Genomic DNA, 22,858 nt, shown 5'->3' on the forward strand with positions numbered 1-22,858 from the left:
TTGGGATTTAAATTCTTTTATTTTATGAAGGTCGGTCTTGGTTTTTATTTTAAAAATCATTTTAATCACCTTATTTTGCAAAAGTCGGCCTAAGGTAATGAAGGGGGGTAAGCGCCTATAAAGGGAGGTGAAAATTTTCATTTTCACATTATCATTTTATCATCTTTCATATGCGATTTTGGAGAAGTGTGATTGGTATTCAAGTGGAGCGAATTTCCATTTCAAGCAAGGTGTGCGAAGCATTATCAAAAGGAGAGTACGTGCGAATTCAAGTGAGGCGAACTTGCCAAGGACATTGAAGATCACGTCAAAGACCCCAAGGGTGGCGAATTGCTAGCTTGAGAGAGATCACATTGAAGCCACCAAATTTCGATTTTGCCTAGACGAATTCCTTTATTTTGCATTTTAGGGTTAAGCTTTCAAGTAAGGTATGGCGATGATCCCTTCTTTTAAGTTTTGAATTCTTGATCGTCATAGCTTCAAATTTTGAATTTTGAAATTTTGAATTCCAGTAGCTCAATTGTTTTTAGGAAATGATAACTCAAGGACTTATCATGAGGTTTCCTAAAAATTAATCTTTAATCTAATCTATGTTATGCATTGCAATATCTAGTTACTTATTATGAAATGTTGTGTAGGTATGGCGACCTCGAAGGCGGGAGCATCCACCAGTCGTCCAGCTCTCATGAAGGAAGATCAAAAGACCGAAGAAGTGGAGACCAAGATCGTGTCGAAGTGGAGCAACATTGGAGATACCAACTTAGGCAACTTCAGCACGAAGAAGTTTCGAGAGGTCCCTTACATTGGCAAGCCATCACCTGTCGCCAGGAGGATAATCGAGAGTGGCATCATTAAGGCGGCCGGCTTCCCTCCAGCAGTTCAGTGCCATGAGTTGATGATCGAGTGTGCTCGTCATTATGATCCTCAGTCCAGAACGATCGTGTCCAAGGAAGGAAACACTTTAGCTTATCTCTCTGAGGAAGCTATAAGTGAAGCTTTCCATTTTCCAGAGCACAGGGACATGATATACAAGAGCATAGAAGGAGCCAGGTCCATGTACGAAGATGATCCAGATGCTTGCCTAAGCATAATCAACAAGAACTGGTTACTTAAGAGTCGTCCTCGCCTGAGCAAGATCCCGAACACACCGCATAGGATCGATTTCCAGGAGGAGTACAGAGATTTGATTACAATGCTCAACCGAGTCACAGGAGCCCCTCACGCCTTCTACTTTGAGAAGTGGATGTTCTACTTCATCCAGGTGATAGTTCAGGGAAAAGGAACGATTCATTGGGCTAGAATGATTAGCCATTGCTTGGACGTACAGTTGAGGAGACTCAAAGCTACCAAGTCCTTCCACATGAGTTCATACGTCATATATGCCTTGATCAGGAGCTTTGAGTACGCAGGACTACCTCACAGAGGAGTGATTGGAAGAGGACCCGGCGAGGTCAGAGTTTGTGATTCCTATGTCCACTTGCATCATCCGCCAGAAAGTAACTACAAGCTAGTTAATGATACCTTCACGATGAACATCACAAGGACGTTGCAAGGTGGGATTCACAACAGATTATCTCAGGATGCATAGGAACTAGTGAAGAGGTACGGTGCCTGGTTTATCCAATTTCCGAAGTTTACATATATCAGAGTACATGGATGTCCTTCACCTCCATACATGTTGCCGAGATATCCAACAGACAGAATTGTGTTACTTGAGGTAACAAGACAGTTGGCAGCTTATGCGAAGGCATTCAGACATAGGCATGGGAATGGAGTTCCGGTACCTATCATTTTAGGCAATTTAGTTGAGGTATGTCCTAATGCTTTAGCCATGGATGACGCAGAGAAGGAGTTAGCTTTGTATTCTTTTTCATCCTTTGCTTTGAGAGAAAGCTTTGATCCACATGGATATTTAGAAGAGACAGTCGGTAAGAAGTTTAAGCATGAGTACCAGATAGAAGATTTTATGATGAATTTCTTAGATGATCTTGAAGTGAAAAGAAAGATGCATTCTAGATTGCCTTTGGATTTCATCAGGAAATGCAAGATTTACAGAGTGGCCAACCAAGCACAGGACAGTGGCAGACATCTCCAGTCATCCTATGATCGAGAAAGCAAATCAATAAGGTTAGATTGGAATGAGCCCGAGGTCGTGGATCTAGATGCTTTGATGGCTCCAGTCTTATCTTGTACTCGCAGATGGGTTGATGTGCAGCATCAGAAGTTGAGAGAGCAAGGCATAGCTATGACTTTCACTTTGGAAGAGAAACCAGCCGAAGGTGGAGCTAGTGTAAGCGAAGGCAATCCTAATCCCAGGAATACAAATGAAGGCAACCTTCGATGTGCAAGTGAAAGCAATCTCCATCCAAGAGGTTCGAAGAGGAAAGAGAGACCTGAGAAGAGAGAATCTTCCAAGAGGAAGCAAGGGGCCAACCGAGATCGTTCATCCGGCACATCTTCTCGACCAGAGAAAAGGACACTTGAAGTGGAAGAGTCTATGGAGTCGATGGTACAGAATGATAGGCAGGAACAAGGACAGGCACCGCAAGGGTCACCAGATGGATCTCTCCAGGATTATGAGCTACATGAAGATAGAGAAGATAATGAAATAACATCTCCTCCCAGAGAAGAAGAAATATTGCATAAGGAAATACAGGTTAAAGAGACAAGATCGGCCATCCCAGATTGGTTGAAGGAAAGATTAACCAAGGTGATCGTGATAGAGGACGAAGACAATGTAATTGATTTAGAGAGCCTTGTTGGACATTCTCACAAAGTGACAGAGAAGAGGAAGGCTACGAAGATGTCTAAGATGATTAGAGATGAGACTGGATCCAGAAAACTGCAGATAGCTACACCGGCAGTGGATAAATATGAAGGGGAGATCCTAGCAGAGGAATATGATATAGAGACATTTGAGCTAGGTCCATCCACAGCCGAACAGACGTTGGATGATGCCATCGATTCATTTGAGGCATTGAAAGACAAGCTTAGAGAAGAAATGGAGAAGAATAGAAGGCTTGAGAGAGAGGTCGGTGCATGGAGGACCTATTTCAGTCATCTCAATGAGCCTTTGGGACGTCAGGATCCAGCAAGATCACTCGTACAGGCACTTCCCCTTCAATCAATCAATGAGGCAGAGAGATTCAGGAGTATGGTCCAGCGTATGAGTACTTGGATGGATAAATCTCATACAGTTGCCGTAGAATTTGCAACAAGGATGATGAAGACTATTCATAGGGCTATCCAAGTTCTTGAGATAATCCACAACTTGATGATAACAGTAGCCGCTTTTGCTCATACCAAAGATGTTATCATTCCTGTCTTGAAGGTAATCAGACAAACATCAAGGAAGGTCTTAGCGCAGGAAAAGATCATGGATGGAGGACCTCACAGTTTGCTTCAGTGGTCAACCTTACTCCAGATGAAGAGTGTTCTCTTTGAGGACATCAGTACTAGATGTGGCCATGTTGAGGAGGTGATCAATCCGATCCAGGACAGAATATTTGAGGTACTACGTACCATTCTTGGCAGGAGGATCGAGGTCGAGACAGATGTGGATTTGCAGGAATTGGAGGATAGAATCAAGGTCATCTTTTGCAAGGACGCTAATATCACAGATGAGCAACAGGACCAGATGTTTGCTACCATGCTCCTGATTGAAAAGACTAAGGAACTTGAAACTACATGGGACGCAGCTCTTCTAGATGCATTTGATCAGGTCATCCACTTGGAAGAAAGAATGAAGAATCTTCCCGAGATTCCAATTGCTGAGATCGAAGGAATCGTGTCAAGATTCATTGCATATGCTAAAAAGGAGCATTGGAAAGGGAATAAGATTCTAGATGAGAGGTTGTTATAGATGACATGGCACCTTAATTGTCATTGGTCTATGTCTCCTAGATTTTTGTGCCAAATTTAATATTTGGCTATGCATTTAATATTGTTCAGTAAAAAGGAGGCCATTTGTAACAAACCCTAATTAGGGTTTAGGTGTCATGATCTTGACCGTTGATCTGCTTTCGATCTGGACCATTCATTGTAATTGAGGATGCTATTTATACCCTCATTTCATTTCATTTTCATAATTAGATGTGAGAAGAAGATTAGATTATTGATGTATTAGAGTTTAGAAGCAATTTACTTTTGTAGCAAGATTGAGCTTTGAGGAAAGAATTCAAACAATTGTTGTATATGATGCCTTTGAGATCAATGAAATATTGAAGTTATGGTGTTTTGTTGCATTTCTCTTGGTTATCTTCATGGTTGTTCAATTTACTTGAATCATTCTCAATCAAAGTAGTGTGTTAATTCGAAGGACAAAGTGTTGGACTTGATCTTTGGTAGGATTCGCTTTCCAAACCACTAGCTTCTTGCTGATTGTAGGAACGCCTTGCGTGGTCGACTGGAGAATACTTGAATCACTTAACCTTCAATCATTGTTGTATCTTGGATATGTACCTTCGTGGTAGTGTCTTTGATCTTTGATGCATTGAAAATCATTTGTTACCTTAGAAGATCGCATCAATTTCAATTGAGTTGTTATTTTATGGCAAAATTGAAGTTGGTAGAATCTTGCCAAGTCTTGTCCACATGAAGTCATTCTTAGGGTTAGACTAGATTAGAGCTCTTGCAAACCCTACTCTTTTGTCATTTTTCTTTAAAAGTTTGTTTAGTTTAGCAAAAATCTTCGGTAACGTAAGGCCCCTTGAGGACACAGCGAATCACAACGACCACTGGTGCTTATCCACACGTAGAGACCCTACTTACCAGAACATTGGAGTCATCCTAACTGATCCTTCTTGCGAAATCTTCAGCTGTTAGCGACTTTATTCAAGAGAGGATAAGATGCCTTTAGGTATTTTATTCTGTGTATGATTGTGTACAAAATACACGTCAACACTAGGGCAAACAAAGTGCACAAAATATCCACCGTTAGATCTATGACCTAATGATAAACGGTTAGGATTCACAATGATAAATTATAAATGAAATTTTGTTGGGGGGACCCCCTTGTGATCCCTTGTAGTTGGGGTGTGGCCCTAGAACCCTCTTCGCTCATGTATCAATAGTAACCTTGTGATCCCTTGTAGTTGGGGCGTGGCCCTAGAACCCTCTTCGCTCATGTAGCAATAGTAACCTTTTATTATTGCAATTTAAGATACTATTTTTCTAACATAATCACCATTTTTGTCATTTCTCTTTTGTTTGGAGTAGCAGTCTCATGGATATATCCCTACTTTCAATGCTAACCCCATACAGTAAATAATATTTATCATTGTTTGGTCCTCGTTTTGAGTTGCTTTGTGCAAAGTTGTCTTCCTCAAGGCATCCCATTAATGGATTGAGTGGCAGTGTTTCATGAAGTTCCATTTTGGTCCTTTCTCTTTTGTTTGGAGTAGCAGCCTCATGGATATATCTCTGCTTTTAATGCTAGCGTAATACAATAAATCATTTTTTTCATCATTTGGTCCTCGTTTTGAGTTGCTTTGTGCAAAGTTGTCTTTCCTTAAGGCATCCCATGAACGGATTGTGCAGCACTTAAAATAGTTCACAAATACCTGACCATGTGGCTATGATGTTTGTTTATAACAAAGTGCAGCTTGCTTTCCTCATTTTGATCCTTTTCATCTTGCACTCAATTGCAAGTGTTGATAAGTCTGTCTCTTGTAGTGATGTAGAGCCATGAAATGAAGAATGGTCCTCCCATATTTATCTTTACATTTTGACCAATTCTTTTTCATTTTGAAATTTTCTCTACAGAAAATAGGCAATATCCAATGCATGTTTTTTGCTGTATGGCTGATCAGTTGCATAATGTAATAATGTTCTACCGTTAACAAAAGTTTCCTTTACCTTTATGGTCAAGCTATCTAGCTTGGTTTGATTCTCTTTGTATTTTCAGTTATCTTTATCAGTATCAATTATGTTTTCAATTTTGTATTTTTGTTTGCAAATTAAGGGTATTTTAATACATTAATTTTTTTTACAGATACAGTATGGCTGTACCAAACCAAAGGGAACAAATTGTCGTACCAACAAACTTGAATTGACCAATACATTATTTGGGGCTCAAAGCAAATATTAGGAGATGCAAGGGTGTGCTTATTTTGTTCCACCATTCAACTATGATTTTTTTGGCTCTTGCGAATTGTTTTTATACCTATCTGGTTTCCTTTTAACACCTTTTCACATTAGCCTAGCTAAGTTTACTTAGGGCATTTAATTTTTGTGTCTTGAGTCATAAGATTAAGACACATATCATCATCTTAGTTTGTTCTATCCTTCACCCTTGCCTATATATACAAGGGTTCTCTCATTGTACATGATGTGTCATATGTTCATAATTAAGGTTGCATTGAATCATTCTTTGGCAAATATTGCGTAATCATTTCTTCTCTCTTATGTGGAAAGTAATTGGTGTTGCAGGGAATCTTGGGCTCCTGTGATTTCCTTGTGATTTATTTTACATGGTGTTAGAGCTTTAGATCTATCTCTCCCTCCTCATTTTCGGTAGTGTTTTGCCAAGAATTTTCACATGGTGCATCTTGGAGCAAAATAAACCTTATTGTTGAGTTTAGAAGGCCCAAAAACCTATGAATTGGTAGTAAACTAGATAGGGTTTGGAGTAGTTTCAGATTTGGTCATTTTCAAGGGCATCATAAAAAATAGTGGTTGTACAAATTTGTATAGTTTGTATGGTCTATACAAGTCGTACACTATTGTAGGCTTCATATCTACAGTATGTAGGTGTTAGCAAAATATTCATATCATTTCCTAATATTGTGTAGGGTGTCACTTTGCATCATCTAGGTATGTTGTATGTTTTTGACAGAATTTTGGCTCATTTGATTCGTTTGGTGATAAGTATGACAATGTGCTTATTGGTTGTCAGTGACAATTTTATGACTAGGGACTTGCAGATTATCTAGGCTTGTATCAACTATCGTAGTTGTAGTTGGTAGAGAGTTTTAAAAGGGCAAAGATTGTGTTCACATTGTTTACCTTCTGGTGAACAGTTTAGAACATGCAGATAGAATACTCAATGCAAAACAATAATGCCATAGATACTAGATAAGATCAAGCAAATATAAGAGATACTATTTCCATTCATAATCACGTGTGCTTACAAGTTACCTTCCATGGTATATAAAGGTACTAAGGGGTGCGAGGGGCAATCGTCGCACCCGTAGCTACCATCCCTCGGTTACCATACTAACAATGACAAGTATTACTTAATTAACTAAGGTTTTATTCTCGTACAATATTACCGCCAACATCATCGCCCCCCCAAAAAAAGAAGGTCGTCTCCGGACGACTTACAAACAAAATGGGGAATACATTGCGACAACAAAACCCAAAATCAAAAACTAAGGGGGTGCAGAGGGCGTCCCTGATGAAGAAGGCACCGATGGTGGTGTAGTGGTGGAAGCCAATCACCCACGTAGCTCGTACACCTGCTCAGTCCTCCTCTTCAGATCTCGTTTTGCCACCATATGCCTCTCCATTGTAGTCTTAACCATATAGGCTGCCTCCAACACCTCCTTCTCCTTCCTGTCGATGCTCTCCAATGCAATAACCAATCGAGTTTCTAATTGAGTTCGGGATGCTCTCTCCTCCTCCAACTGTGTCTCCATCCTCGCCTTGGTTGCCCTTTCCTCTTCCAGCTGCATAACCAAGGCAGACTTATCTGCTACCAGAATGTCCGTTGCTGCCCGAGTCTGTGCCAATGCAGCCTCAACCTCCTGAAACCTGACAGCCAGCTCCTCCCGAGCTGTCACTGCTGCTACGCGCAAGGCCTCAGCGGTGGATGCCATATGCTGTGTCCTCTGGAGCTCAAAGTAGCCTTCTTGAAAGGCCTGTTCCACCTGCCTCAATAAGGATTGCATCCGAGTCTCTCCAACCCCATCAGTGAGGTGCCAAGCCTCCAGCATCCCCAGGTTCTTCGTCTCAGGCCACCCGCTAGACTCAAAACACCTCGCAAACTCTTCTCTACATCCAGTGTGGACAAAAGTCAACAACCTCTCCATCCGTTCGACCACGACGTCATCCTCCTGGAGTTTCGCAGAGGTCACAAGCCGCTAAGCCCCTAGAGTCGTATCAGTAATGAACTGCTCAAACTCTCCCAAGCCAGCTGCTACGCGCAATGCCTCAGTGGTGGATGCCATATGCTGTGTCCTCTGGAGCTCAAAGTAGACTTCTTGAAAGGCCTGCTCCACCTGCCTCAATAAGGATTGCATCCGGGTCTCTCCAACCCCATCAGTGAGGCGCCAAGCCTCCAGCATCCCCAGGTTCTTTGTGTCAGGCCACCCGCTAGACTCAAAACACCTCGCAAACTCTTTTCTACATCCAGCGTGGACAAAAGTCAACAACTTCTCCATCCGTTCGACCACGACATCATCCTCCTGGAGTTTCGCAGAGGTCACAAGCCGCTGAGCCCCTAGAGTCATATCAGCAATGAACTGCTCAAACTCTCCCAAACCTTGTTGTACTCCAACCGTCACCCCCTCATCTCTGTAAGAACTTGTCACTACAACCGCGGGGGGTGAAGCAGCCCTCTGAAGCTCCCTACTAGTGGGAGAACTCCCTTCCTCGAGATCAATAATATCCAGAGAATGCATCTCCCTGTGTGGAGATAGAACAACCTTGCCTACAGGTGCCACGGGTGTGAGCTGATAGCGGCTCAACCAGGCACTGAGGTCATCCTAGAATGCGCCTGTTTCCACCAGTTCCTCCTGTATATGACTTGGCACCTCCTGTTGAATAGAGGCCCCCGCACCCTCCAAGATACCCTGCTGCTCTACAGAGTCCACCACAGGGACTGCAATAGTAATAGGATCGGTCCCTGATGTGGTCTCGGCCCTCGGTGGTGTCCTAGCGATTGTCACTCGAGATTGCCCAAAACCAGGTACTGGCACGGTGGTGACTGTACTGACTGTCCCTAATGAACATGGCACCGCCAACTGGCAAGTCTCTGGTAGGCACAATGGTCTAAACTGGACCCTAGCCAGATTCGATGTTGGAGCAGTGCTCGCTGGTGAGGATCCTTCGACGTCGACTGATTCCATTACCTCCTCCGTCAACTGGCCACCCTCTCTACCTGCCAAAAAAACTCCCTCCGCTCACCTGGGAGGTGTCGATGGATTCCTCCTTGCCACTATCCGCATCCTCCTCATCTGCGTCAGACTCCTCTGTCTTTGACTTCGTTTTTGACATGGCGGGCTTCTTCCTTTTCTTGCCCAAACATGCTTCAGCGCCATGTGTCAAGATATCCAAATGTGACCAGTAAAATATAGGCGGCTGGTCAGGTGCAACACGACCCTGTGGCTCCAATGGTTGTGAGCCTGGTGTAATCTGCGTGCGGATTGCATCAAGAAATAGCCCAATGGCATGATGTGGCATGTAAAATTTCTTATACTGGAGGGTCATGAATTCCTCCATCCTATCTGCTAGCAATGATGCCTAATCATACACCACTCCATTGCGCAGCCCATTCATTAAGACAATTTGTGCAATAGCTATATCAGACGCACGACTGACACCTGTAAGGCGACTCTTCACCACGGACAACAAGCATCTCCATACTCCCTTCGCCAAAAATGATTTCTTGATCCCCCTACCCTTACCAGCACTTTTGAGGCTATCCTTTTCTGCTTGTGTGAGGTTATCCCGCAACATCAATTGTAGCAAGGTGGCATAGACATCTGGAGTGATTTTCTGCGAAGTATCAATTTTTTTTCCCTTCACTCCAGGTATGCCAAAAACCCTTCTGAACTCGCTTGCTGTGAAGGAAACAATGATCTGCTGGTGCTGGTAGTCAAATACGGATTGGTGGCGGTGTTTGTCATAGGTGCCAATCATGGCACACAAAACTACCTCAAAATCTTTTATACAAAAAACTAGCATTTGTACAGCCCAATGTACCTGTGCCTGGCGGAAATTTTTCTTTATTGGGTCGTCATGAGGTGTCTTCGTCCACCAATTCCTGCAATCTAGTCCATTGAGACCCTCAAACACGATGTTGTCCACTGTTACCTCTTCCTTCTCCTTTGCCGACTAGGTCTTCGGATGATGCTTCTTGCCTTTCTGAGTGCTGCTCATCCCCAGGCTGCCTACAATACGCACTTCTAATGGCAAAATTCTCTTCCCTGTGTCCTTACTTGATTCAGGGGTTCGTCTCCCTCCCTGCAACTTTTCTTCTAACGGTTGCAACTGTTTTCTCCAATCCCCCTTATTCCTGTTTGTGTCCATTGAACCGAGATTAATTACTTTAATTTGATTTATATTGCTCTTTAATCTCCTTGCACGTGCCACAAATGTCATCCCTCCTTTGAAATATCTCCCTTTTTTTTTTCTCTCCGTACGGTGTTTAAAAAATCTTTTTTCCCTTTTTCCATACGGCCGTACGTTTGCTGTCGTACTTTTTTTTTTCTCGTACGGTCATTATTTCTTTGGGAGGATTCAAGGTCGGTCGATCGGCTCTGCTCGTGATACAGTTTTAATTTCGACCCATTGGTGCTGCCTGCAACCTCCCATCCATCTAGTGTCCACAACTTCACTGCCTCGTTCTCTGCCACCTCGCAGACTTTTAATGGTCCTAACCATCGTACGTTGAATTTGCCTGGTTTAATCTCATTATGCCCATTATATTTCAGTACTAGTTGTCCTAGAGAAAACCTCATTCGTTTCAAGTGCTTGTCGTGCCACAACTTCCTCCTTTGTTGGGCTGCCTCTGTAGCCCATTAGGCCATCATTATTTTCTCATCCAGCTTGTTCAAGATATATAATCTCTCCCTTAGGCTCTCCATGTCCCCCAATCTGTTCTCGATTGCAATGCGGAGGCTTGGCACCATGAATTCCGCTAGCACAATAGCTTCCTGCCCATACACGAGTTGGAAGGGAGTCTGGCCGGTGGTCACCTCGTAGGTTGTGTGGTAGGCCCACAAGACCGAAGGTAATTTTTATTCCCAGTCGTCTCCCTCGACACCACAAGACTTGTAAATTACCCCCATGAGAATCTTGTTGGTGGCCTCGGCCTGCCCATTGGCTCGCAGGTAATAGGGGCTGGACAATGAATGAAAAATTTTAAATTCAGTAGTGAGGAGTTTGATGACGTGGTTCACAAAATGTCCACCCCTGTCACTGGTCAACTACATAGGGATACCATACCGTGTAATGATTTGCTCATAAATGAATCTTGCTATACTTACAGCCTAGTTGTCAGGCAGGGCCCGCGCTTCAACCCACTTGGTTAAATATTCTGTGGCTAGCACAATGTAGTGACACCTCCTGGCGCGACTGGCCTTGAGTGGCCCAATAAAATCCAACCCCCAGCGCTCGAATAGTTCCTGAGCATGCGAAGGGTTGAGGGGCACGAAATCCCTTTTCAGCAGCTTTCCTGCTCTCTGACACGTATCACAACCTACTACCCATTCTCTAGCATCATTATACAATGTAGGCTACCACAGGCTTGCTAGCAACACCTTTCTTGCTGTAGTGTCTGGTCACACATGGACTCCCGTTGGCCCCTCATGTGCCTCCCTCAGAACGCTTGGCACCTCTTCCTCCATCACACACCGACCTAACACCTGGTTGGGTCCCATTTTATACAACAATCCATTAATCAACTGAAATGTGCGGCTTCTCAACACGAGTTTCCTCCGTTCTCCCAGTAGCATACCTTGCGGAAACACAGAGGTAGAGAGATATTCCCCGATGGCAGTATACCATGGTGGTAGTACTACGATCTTCAATAGGTGAGCATCTGGAAAGTCGTCATTCACCCTCTCTGGCGGCTCTCTGGACCTAATCCGGGACAACTGGTCACAATGACATGGCTCTTGCCTGGCCGTACAATTATTGTGAACGTGAACTCCTGAAGGAGTAGTAGCCACCTGCTTATCCTGCCTTGGATGATGGGTTTGTTTACTAGGTACATCAAAGCCTGGTGGTCCACATAGAAAGTGAAGGGTATCACCAACAAGTAGTGTCAAAATTTTTGTATGACATAGACAATTCCGAGGGCTTCCCTCTCAGTGGTACTGTAGTTCTTCTCGGCTTTTGACATTAACCGACTGGCAAAATAGATGGGATGATCCAACCCATGCCCCCCTTCTTGGGCCAGTGTAGCCCCAATGGCATAGTTCGAGGCATCCACGTGTACGTGGAATTCTCGGTCTCAGTTCAGATAAGCTAGGATGGGTGCTGCCACCAGTCTCCTCTTGAGTTCCTCGAATGCTTCCCCTTGTGCCGATTCCCACATGTACGGTTCGCCCTTCCTTGTTAATTTGTCCAGTGGAAATGAAAGTTGGGCAAAGTTCTTAATGAACTTCCGGTAATATCCGATGTGTCCCAAGAATGACTTGACTCCCGTCACATCAATGGGCGACTCCATTTCTACAATTACCCGTACCGTATCCGGGTCAGTTTTCAGTCCAACTTTGTAAACGATATGGCCCAGCAACTTCCCTTGTGGTACCATGAATCTGCATTTCCGTGGATTTAAGGCGAGCCTGGCCCTTCGACATCTCTCCATGCACTCTCTTAGCACCACCAAGTGAGCGTCTTCACTACTGAAAATCGACCAATCATCCAGAAAGGCTTTAAAATTCCCCACAGACATCTTATCGAAGATGTGAAGGACTATCCTCTGTAAGGTTGTGGGAGCATTGCACAACCCGAATGGCATCCGGTTGTACGCATAGACTCCATTCTCCACCACAAAGGTGGACTTCAACTTGTCCTCCTCAGCTATTGAAATCTGGTTGTATCCTGAAAAGCCACCGAGAAATGAGTACATTTCATGGCCAGCCACTTCCTCGAGGATGCTGTCTGTGAAAGGTATAGGAAATGGATCCTTGATGGTGACTGCATTGAGGCACCGAAAATCCACGCATATGCGGATTTGGTTGGCCTCCTTCAGTGAGATCACAATCGGCGAGACCCACTCACTTGTCTCCACCCGAAATATGATGCCGGCCTCCAGCATCCGTTCGATCTCTTCGTTCACTTTGGCAGCATAGTTCTTATTCATTCGGTATAGCCTCTTCCGTACCGGTTGGGCTCCCGGGACCAATGGTATCCGGTGGACACACAATTCTGGCGGGATCCCCATTAGATCCTTGTAGGACCGGGCGAATACGTCCTTGTATTCCATGAAGATTTTGAATGTTGCGGCCTTCAACACCGGGCTCCAATCATCGCCTTCCCAAATATTTCGAGGGTTGGCAGTGTCTCCTAAGTTTGTCTCTCTCACGGTGGGATCTTCATACTGCATTGGTCTATCCTTTGAAAATTTGTACGTTGGGACATTATCTACTTTGGCGTCTCCCTCCTTATACTTCGTGTACTCTAGCGGGAACTCCTCCTCGCTTGGCTTGTCCTCAATCCGTAGCATGTGACAAGCAGGGTGAAACACTTCATAGTCTTCCATTTGCCAGTGGAAGAGTCCATTCAATGAGGAAGTGTCATCTTCTGAGCATCCATCGAGTTCAAGCACTCCTTCCTCGTTTGGTTCCCTCTCGTCTTTACCTTCATAGGAGTCCCACTCCCATCTGTTTGAATCCTCCGAATCCGAGTCAGACGACGCAAGTTCCTCGTCGACAACCTGGGTCCTCAGATCAATGGTGTACTTCCGCCCCCCTTTCTCCATGGAAAGGGTGTTCTTCTTCTAGTCGTGGTTCACCTTTGTTGTAACCAGCCACCCTCTCCCTAAGATGGCATCATACCCCTTCTTCTTGAGTGGGATTACCACAAAATCTAGTAGGAAGGGTTGTGTGCCGATGATAAATGGCTAGGCCATCAGGGTGCTGAGTGGCTTGATGCCGTGCTGGTCTGCACCTACCAAGTTGAATGTGGGTGGCCATAGTGTTGGCTTCCCGAGTTTTCTTCCACGTATCCTTCGACAGCACATTCACCCCCGAACCTCCATCCACGATGGTGTCTTTGAGGATAGCCCTGAGAATTCCCATCTCTACTACCGTAGGATGTCGACCACTATTTAAGGCCAACAACATTGGGTCAGCCGAGGGGCTGACTGATACTTCCGCCCATGTCGCACCCAAAGGTGCCTATGCAGTGGTTTGTACAAAACTAAAAATGGTGGTTCTCAGTTGTGGCATTGTGTCTAGAAGGTCCTTCACTCATATGCACCTCCATCTGCAGTACTTGCCTAATTATGTTATTTTCGGCTTCAGTATGGGATGATGTATTCACCACCTCTTTGTTTCGTCGTTCAGCTGTCATCTCATGCTCAATGTTGGCTTTTGCTTCCCGTAATCTCTCCTCGTACGGGGGTCGGGATAAGTGGCCTTTTTGGTCTGAGCACGGGTGATTGCCAGTACTTCTTTATCACTAGTCTTCTCAATGTTGAGGAGGTTAACCCTTGGCTTGGGGCAATTTGTCTCATCGTGGTCTCTAGGACCATACCATCTGCACAAGTGCTCGGGTGCCTCCTCTTTCTGGCAATCCCACGCAAAGTGTCCCCACTGGTTGCATGCCCGACACTAAATCATTGGTCGTCCCTTGACATCATACTGCATTCGATTCCGATTATTGCTGTTATTATTGTTGTTGCCTCTTCCTCCCCTTTTGTTACCTCTATAACCGCCAGATGATGTTGTGGTGTTGGCTTGAGGTTGCGATGTGCTTGCTGTCGCTGACAGCTGCTCTTGGGTGAAGAGCACTTGGTTCCCGGGTGTCTTCATGTTGTAGGGACATTCTTTGGTAGAGTGTCCCGACACTTGGCAAATATCGCAGAAGGCCTTTTTTGGACAAGAGACTTTTGTGTGACCTTCCTCCTTACATTCTGCGCACCATACTTCCTCATTTTTGCTGGTGCTTCTCTTCATACTCTTGAATTCCTTCATCATGCGGTGCATATCCTTTTGAAGGGCTTGCACCTTTTTACTCGACCCCTCGTTGTTGCTACTTTCGTCGGAGGAGTCCTCTCCAGAGGATCTGTCCTTTTTCCTGGATGTCTTCCCTTCTGTTGATGTGTCTTTTGTACATGACCAAACATAGAATAAAATACCTAAAGGTACCTTATCCTCTCTTGAACAAAGTTTCCCGACTGCTGAAGATCTCGCCGAAGGATTAGTTGGAGTAACTCCAAGGTTTTGATATGTAGGTTATTTACGTGTGGATAAGCTCTTTGCGGTATGATGTGATTTTGCTGGAATCACAAGGGGACTTACATTCGATGACCTAAATGTCTGATTTGCTGGAATCACAAGTCCTATTTACTAACTGGAAGATAAAGAAATGGCAAAAGATACAGGGTTTAGGAAGTCTACTCTAAGACTTAGAATGCGAGAAGATGGATGAATGACTAGGTGGAGTCCTACTGGGCTGGGTCTCACCATCAGGTTGAACAATTCAACACCAACTCAGTGCAATCTTCTAAGGGATGTTTCAAATATGTCCAAGTCGTACACCATCAGATACTGATCACCATTCAAGATAATGTGTGAACCATAGATGAAAAACTCGGATTTTGCAATAACTCGGCAAGGCCAAAAAATTTTAAAAACTCGGGACTCGCCAAAACTCGGCAAAACTCGGCAACTTTATCGAACATTTGAAAATACATTTTTTTTTTATATATAATTCAAAAACACACATTTACACCAAATTTGTATAACATATATGATTTCCATGATATATAAATCAAATTTTTTTGGTAATACATAGCAACAAATGCAAGTATCATAGCATAAACCAAAAACCAAGTGCAACATATGTATAAGAGTTCAATACATATCAACGTATCATAGTGACAGTCTCATAGAGTTATAGAGTCATAGACCACAAAACAAGAACCTCTGAAATTCTGATTACATATCAAGTTCAAAGTTTGGTATCAATGAAATTATGAAAATAAGAAATCATAAATTGCGTCTACGACTAAAGCTCAAAATAGATTGTGGCCGCTGGGTGGGTGGTGCTGAAGTAGTGGCAACATCCTCAACACTAACAGGTGCCTCTGCTGCATGATCAACCTCCTGCTCCTCCTCACGTGCTGCCACTTCCGCATCCCATTCCTCTCCTGCCCTCTCCAACTCACTCAGCTGCTCATTAGTAAGGAATGGATCCAAATCATTATCAACATCATCAGGAGAAGCAACCCATTCTGCTGCATATGGATCAATGTCATCCAAGTCAAGTGCTTCATGTGAATCTTGCCCTAGCACCTTCTTCTCATGTAATCGAATGTTGTACCGCACATAGACAAGATCATTCAAGCGTTGTTGAGTCAACCTATTGCGCTTTTTTGTGTGGATGTTCTCAAAAACACTCCAGTTGCACTCACAACCAGAAGCACTACAAGGCTGTGATAATATGCGGATGGCAAGCTTTTGAAGATTAGGCGTTGTGGCACCATAATCTTCCCACCACAAATCTGCAAGGATACAAAATGTGATTTATAACTTGTAAAGATTTCAATAATCTTAAAGAGAGAAATAAATGGTAAAAATTAAACATATGTTTTTTTTTACTTGGTCGTAAGGTGGCTCTCCTACGTTTGCAATCAGGTGAAGAAAACAATTCCCCTAAGGCCTTCTTATAACTCTGCAACTCATCAAGTATCAGGTCTCGAAGGATCTCATCATCAACTAATCTCCGAATGCATGTGTCAAGGCCAATTCTAACCTCTGCATCTGCTTTGAAACTCGGAGAGTAAAAAAACTTGGGATTCAAGAAGTAGGCAGCAGCATGAATATGTTGGTGGAGTTGATGGTTCCACCTCCGATCAATTATGCGCCATATGGGTTCATACTTGGTCTTGTTTGACCCATACAAGTGTTGAATCGCCTCTTTGGCCTTATCCATGGCCTCATATAGATACCCCATGGAGTTATGATCCCCATCCACCATTCGTAGCACCCTCACCAACGGTTCCGACACCTAGATATAAAAAATCTAACAAAATCAGCAGATTGAAATATTAGAAAATTAAATAATAAATCATCAATTAAAGTTTCAAAACTTACATTGATGATCTCCTCCACCATCTTGGCAAAATTAGTATCAAAAATGGCAATCACAACCTTCTCTGCTTCAGGCTTTGTAGCATAAGGACTCCCCAACCATCTTTCACTCACGAACATCCGCTTCAGGTTGGGCAATGTAGCAAGTATGCTCTGCAAGGTGAGGAAATTGGTAGCAAAGCGTGTGACCCCCGACCGCACAAGATCCTTACCTTCAGTGTGTTCTCTCATAAGATTCAGGACCCATGTGTGATTGTAGATGTATTTGGTGATATTCCTTCCATCTTCAACCACTTTCTTTACCCAACTTAGTTTCCCTATGTCCTCAAGGAGCAAGTCAAGACAATGGGCAGCACAAGGGCTCCAAAATAATGTCGGATGTCTAGCCATTAGAAGTTTGCCGGCTGCCACATATGCAGCTGCATTATCAGTCACAACTTGGATGACATTCTGCACTCCCACATCCATCACCACTTCATCCAACATGTTGCACAAGGTCTCCGCATTCTTCACTTCATTGGAGGCATCAATTGATTTTAAAAATACTAACTGTCCTCCTGAAGCAACTAGAAAGTTGATGAGTGTCCTGTTCCTACCATCTGTCCATCCATCAGAAAGAATGGTGCAGCCATTCTTTTCCCAAATAGTCCTTTGCTCTTCCACTAATGCATGAGTGTTTTGGACCTCATCCTGCAATAACGGTCCACTTACCTCGTAACAGCTTGGGGATTTGAACCCCTTACCTGCCACAGTCAATGCGGTGACCAATTGGTCCCAAGATGGACTAGAAATAGCATTGAACGGAACATCGTTGTAGATAAAAGCTCTAGCACACGCCACCTTGGCTTGTTGGTGAGCCTCTTTATTCCATGCAGTGCCAAGCAATCCAGGTTGTGCACCAGGAGTGTTACGTGGAATAAAGAAGTTTTCCATGTTGCTGTCCAAAGTTCCCTTTGCTCGTATCCGTGGCCCAAGGGAAGAACCAGATGTCCCCACATCTGTATGTGACCCCATGGAACTCAAATCTGCCCTTGGGGCTGCCATTGCCTCTGCTGTTCTCTTTTTTGTTGCCTTCCTTTGATCATATGCTTCAAGCGTTGCTATTGCATCTCTCGTAGCCTCTTCAGTACATTCCGTACAGCTTGTGGTATCTCGGCATTGAATTTTTGCAAGGTGATATTTGAACCTATTAATGCCACCTTTTACAATTTTTTTGCAATGGTTGCAAAAAACATCTCCTCGTTTTGGACCTGGTCTCCCATGTTTCCAACAAGGGTCTCTCTTTTTGCCACCAACTTTAACTGTAGAAGCTGAATCCATTTTCTTTCAAAAAGATGTGGAAAAGAACCTAGCAAAAGAGAGGCAACATTTAGAGATAAATAACATTGTTACCAAAAAAAATCACAAACATCCAAAAATTACAATGACTGTATAACTGTATTTTATTTACAGTCAAAATAGATGAGACTCTAAAATTAAAATTTTTAATTGGTTGTGTATTTTTTTAAGTTTTTAACTTCAAATTTAAATTTAAATGAAATACTTTAATACACATTGACATTACACAGTTGACAGTCATTTCAAATGACTATGAGTATTTCACAATTGACTGTGTAATACACAGTCATTAATTACAATGTACATTAATGATTAATGTATTACACAGTCATTAGTCATTTGAAAATGACTATGTATTACACAGTCATTTCAAAATTTCAAATGACCGTGTATTACACAGTCATCAGTCATTTGAAAATTACTGTGTATTACACAGTCATCAGTCATTTGAAATTTTGAAATGACTGTAATGACTGTGTATTACACAGTCATTTGAAAATGACTGTGTAATACACAGTCATTTCTCATTTGAAATGACTGTAATGACTGTGTATTACATAGTCATTTCAAATGACTGATGACTGTGTAATACACAGTCATTTGAAAATGAATGTGTATTACACAGTCATTTGAAATGACTGTGACTGTGTAATGATGACTGTGTAATACATAGTCATTTGAAATGACTGTGACTGTGTAATGATGACTGTGTAATACACAGTCATTTGAAAATTTGAAATGACTGTGTATTACACAGTCATTTGAAAATTGAAATGACTGTGACTGTGTAATACACAGTCATTTGAAATGACTGTGACTGTGTAATGATGACTGTGTAATACACAGTCATTTGAAAATTTGAAATGACTGTGTATTACACAGTCATTTGAAAATTGAAATGACTGTGATTGTGTAATGATGACTGTGTAATACACAGTCATTTGAAAATTTGAAATGACTGTGTATTACACAGTCATTTGAATACACAGTCATTTTCAAATGACTGTGTATTACACAGTCATTTCAAATGACTGATGACTGTGTAATACACAGTCATTTGAAATGACTGTAAATTGTAATTACTAATTACTAATGATTGTGTATTACACAGTCATTTGAAATGACTGTGACTGTGTAATACACAGTCATTTGAAATGACTAAGATTGTGTAATACACAGTCATTTTCAAATGACTGTGTATTACACAGTCTTAGTCATTCGAAATAAAACAATACAAAAAGATACCTGGTCGTGCGTGCAAATGCAAACAATACAGTCATTTTGACTGTGTAATACACAGTCATTTCAAATGACTGTGTATTACACAGTCAAAATGACTGTGTATTCGAAATAAAACAATACAAAAAGATACCTGGTCATGCGTGCAAATGCAAACAATACAATCATTTTGACTGTGTAATACACAGTCATTTCAAATGACTGTGTATTACACAGTCAAAATGACTGTGTATTCGAAATAAAACAATACAAAAAGATACTTGGTCGTGCGTGCAAATGCAAACCCTATGCAAATCGCGTGGCGTTTTTTGCCTTCCGGAGTCGCGCGAGCCGCGAAATGGAATAAAGACTTCGGTTTTTTTTTTGCCTGCGACTTAAGTCGCGTTTTTCTCGCATTTTGTGCCGCGTTTCAGGCGGGTTTTGGCCATTAACGGCGATTATTTGCCAAAAAAATCGCGGCGAGTATATAAAAAAATCGCCCCGAGTATTTCCGCGATTAACTCGCGCGGGATTATGGATCGCGATTACTCGCGAGTTTTTGAATTGCTCGCCGAGTTTTTCATCTATGGTGTGAACAACAGAGGTGTTATGACTCGGGATTAAGCTCGTTCTATGCCAGTTGACTACGCAAGGTGCTCTTACAGTCAGCAAAAGGCTAGTGGTTTGGACTAGGTGGATTCCATGCGAGTGCATTTAATAACTTCTTTCATTCAATTTAATTATCTATCATCTAAAATGAAGATTCAACAAGAGACCATGCATATTGCAAAGAAACAACACACTTCACCATAACTTCATTGAAAATGGAGTTTATTTACAATCAATGGCAACAATTTCTTGCCTTGTCCTCCTAATCTACTCTAATTGCTATTCTATCAACTGACTATTCACTATTTCTAACTATTCACCGATAATTAACCTTTACAAATGAGGAGCCAGGGCTTTATATAGAGAACCCTTTACAAATAGATGACTCTGATTGTCTTAGAATCAATGGCTAGGATTACAAGATTGAAACCCTAATTAGGGTTTGTTACAACAAACTTCCTCTAGCGAATGAGAAAATTACATTCCTAGAGTGAGGACCAATAGGAAGCATGGGTAGTTACATCGAAGTTTGTGCCGCCTCCGATAGATTAGATACATTGAATCTGGTCCTGCTGAGGTGGACCAATCTGACCGGAGGAATGATGACTGGGATGCCACCTTGCCTAATACTTGTGACTTGGTTGATCCTCCTCTGTCTTTGATATGATGTACTTCCTTTGCTTGATGAGGCTTCCTTCTCCAGTAGCATATCTCGCCTTGGAGTGCTGGCAACTCCTTTCTTTGTCATCATGTGGTTCCTTAGTGTGGTGAAGTGAAGGTTTTGGCAACTTCTTGAACACTTGTAGTCTTCTAATGCTTTAGAACACCTTGAGTCCTCCCTTTTTGCATGTGGAATGTCCTTGATGATGATGGACTGGAAGAGGTCGTCCTTGCCTTGGCCTGGTCTTCTTCATCTGCAAAACAAACCAAAAGATGATTAAGGACACATAATAAATTCATTCTAACATAGCATTTTCTACCTTAAATCATCAACAAGAAGACATCAAAATGAAGTTCTCTTGAAATTCTTCCGAGGGACAAGCCCCATAAAATTTCGCCCTGGACCTTGGCCAAGGATGGGACCTATTTGGGATTTTCGCCCTGGACCCTCTAGAAGGGTCAGGAGCGAAATTCTTGTTTAAGCTCAAATTCCATCATTTTATTGGTTCAAAATGCCTCCAAGACAAGCATATGCTATCTTTCTCTTGTCCAAAGCCTAGGAATCCATGTCTTGACCTTCGTCATGAGTAAGTTAGGTAAAATTGAGAATTTCGCCCTGGACCCTTAGGAAGGGTTAGGAGCGAATTTCTTCCCTTAGCTCAAGATACTCACTTCTTTCACTCACAATCCCCTCTAAGGCATGCTTGTGGCAATCTTTAAGCCCAATCTACCTTGATCACGGTCTTGGCCTAGCACAAATTTGAAAGAAAAAGGATATTTTTGTGAATATAGCCCTAGAGCCTTTGGAAGGGTCAGGAGCGAATTTCTAGTTTTAGGCTTGATCTTAAACTTCCTTTACCTCAAATCATCTTGCAAGGCAAGAATACCTCACTCCACCTTCAACCATGCCACAAGAATAAATGTTTTGGCTTCACCCAAGGAGAAAATGGTGGATTTGAAGAATTTCGCTTTGGACCCTTTGGAAGGGTTAGGAGCGAAATTCATGTTTTGCTTGTTTTCCCTCACTCAACTCCATTCCTTTCACTTTGCCTCTTACCTTTGGATCTATCCCTCAACTTGCTTGACAACATTTACTTGGCCTCAAAATGGCTAAAAGGAGAATTTTCGCCCTAGACCCTCTGGAAGGGTCAAGAGCGAAATCCTTGTCCAAGCTTAGAATCTTCATTTTTGGAGGCAACAATCCATTCAAGGGCAATCCCAGGGGCATCCCCCAACTTCTCCCACCTTGGTCTAGGCTTATAGCTTGGCATAAAAATGAAAGGAAAAGGGTATTTTAAGGAATTTCTCTTTGGACCCTTTGGAAGGGTCAGGAGCGAATTTCTTATTTTGAGCTTATTCCTTCATTCCTCTCACTTCAATTCATCTTCGAAGGCAAGGTCACGCCACCTGACACCCATCCAAGCTATAAAAACCAAAGACTTGACTTGCTTTGAAGGGAAAATAGGTGATTTTAAGAATTTCGCTCTGGACCCTTTGGAAGGGTCAGGAGCGAAATTCGTGTTTTTGCTCAATTCCTTCAAGTATGAAGATCACCAACAAGTCAAAGTCATGCCTAAAGACATCTCCCATCTTAATTTACCCCAGCCCATTCCTGACTTAGCATAAAATTGAGAGAAAAGAGTGGTTTTGTGAAATTTTGCCTTGGACCCTTTGGAAGGGTTAGGAGCGAAATTTGAACTCTAGGCTTGACTCTTCATCTTTTCAACTCCAATCTTCATTGCAAGGTAAAAATACACCACTCTTCGCCCAAGGAACAAGGTTTGGGGGTCTAAACATGGAAGCAAAAGAGGTTTATCAAGAATTTCGCTCTGGACCCTTCGGAAGGGTCAGAAGCGAAATTCTTGTTCTAGGCAAAATCTTCATCTTTCAATGCGTCCAACTACCTCTCAAAGCAAGAACATACCAATCTACCCTCCAACATGCCTTGGACACTAAGAACTTGGCCAAACAAGGAAGAAAATGAGGTCCATGGAGATTTTTGCTCTGGACCCTTAGGAAGGGTCAGGAGCGAAATTCATGTTCTA

The 22,858-nt window shown here is 42.7% G+C and overlaps 1 protein-coding gene across 1 annotated transcript in view; it reads left to right on the plus strand.

Moving 5' to 3' along the window:
• Nucleotides 1-22,858, plus strand: part of LOC131039065 (peroxisomal 2,4-dienoyl-CoA reductase [(3E)-enoyl-CoA-producing]) — a 118,144-nt gene that overhangs the window by 22,025 nt on the left and 73,261 nt on the right. The gene's annotated exons all lie outside the window — the stretch shown is intronic.

The sequence above is a fragment of the Cryptomeria japonica genome, chromosome 6 (genome assembly GCF_030272615.1).
Source record: "Cryptomeria japonica chromosome 6, Sugi_1.0, whole genome shotgun sequence".
Classification (NCBI taxonomy): domain Eukaryota; kingdom Viridiplantae; phylum Streptophyta; class Pinopsida; order Cupressales; family Cupressaceae; genus Cryptomeria; species Cryptomeria japonica.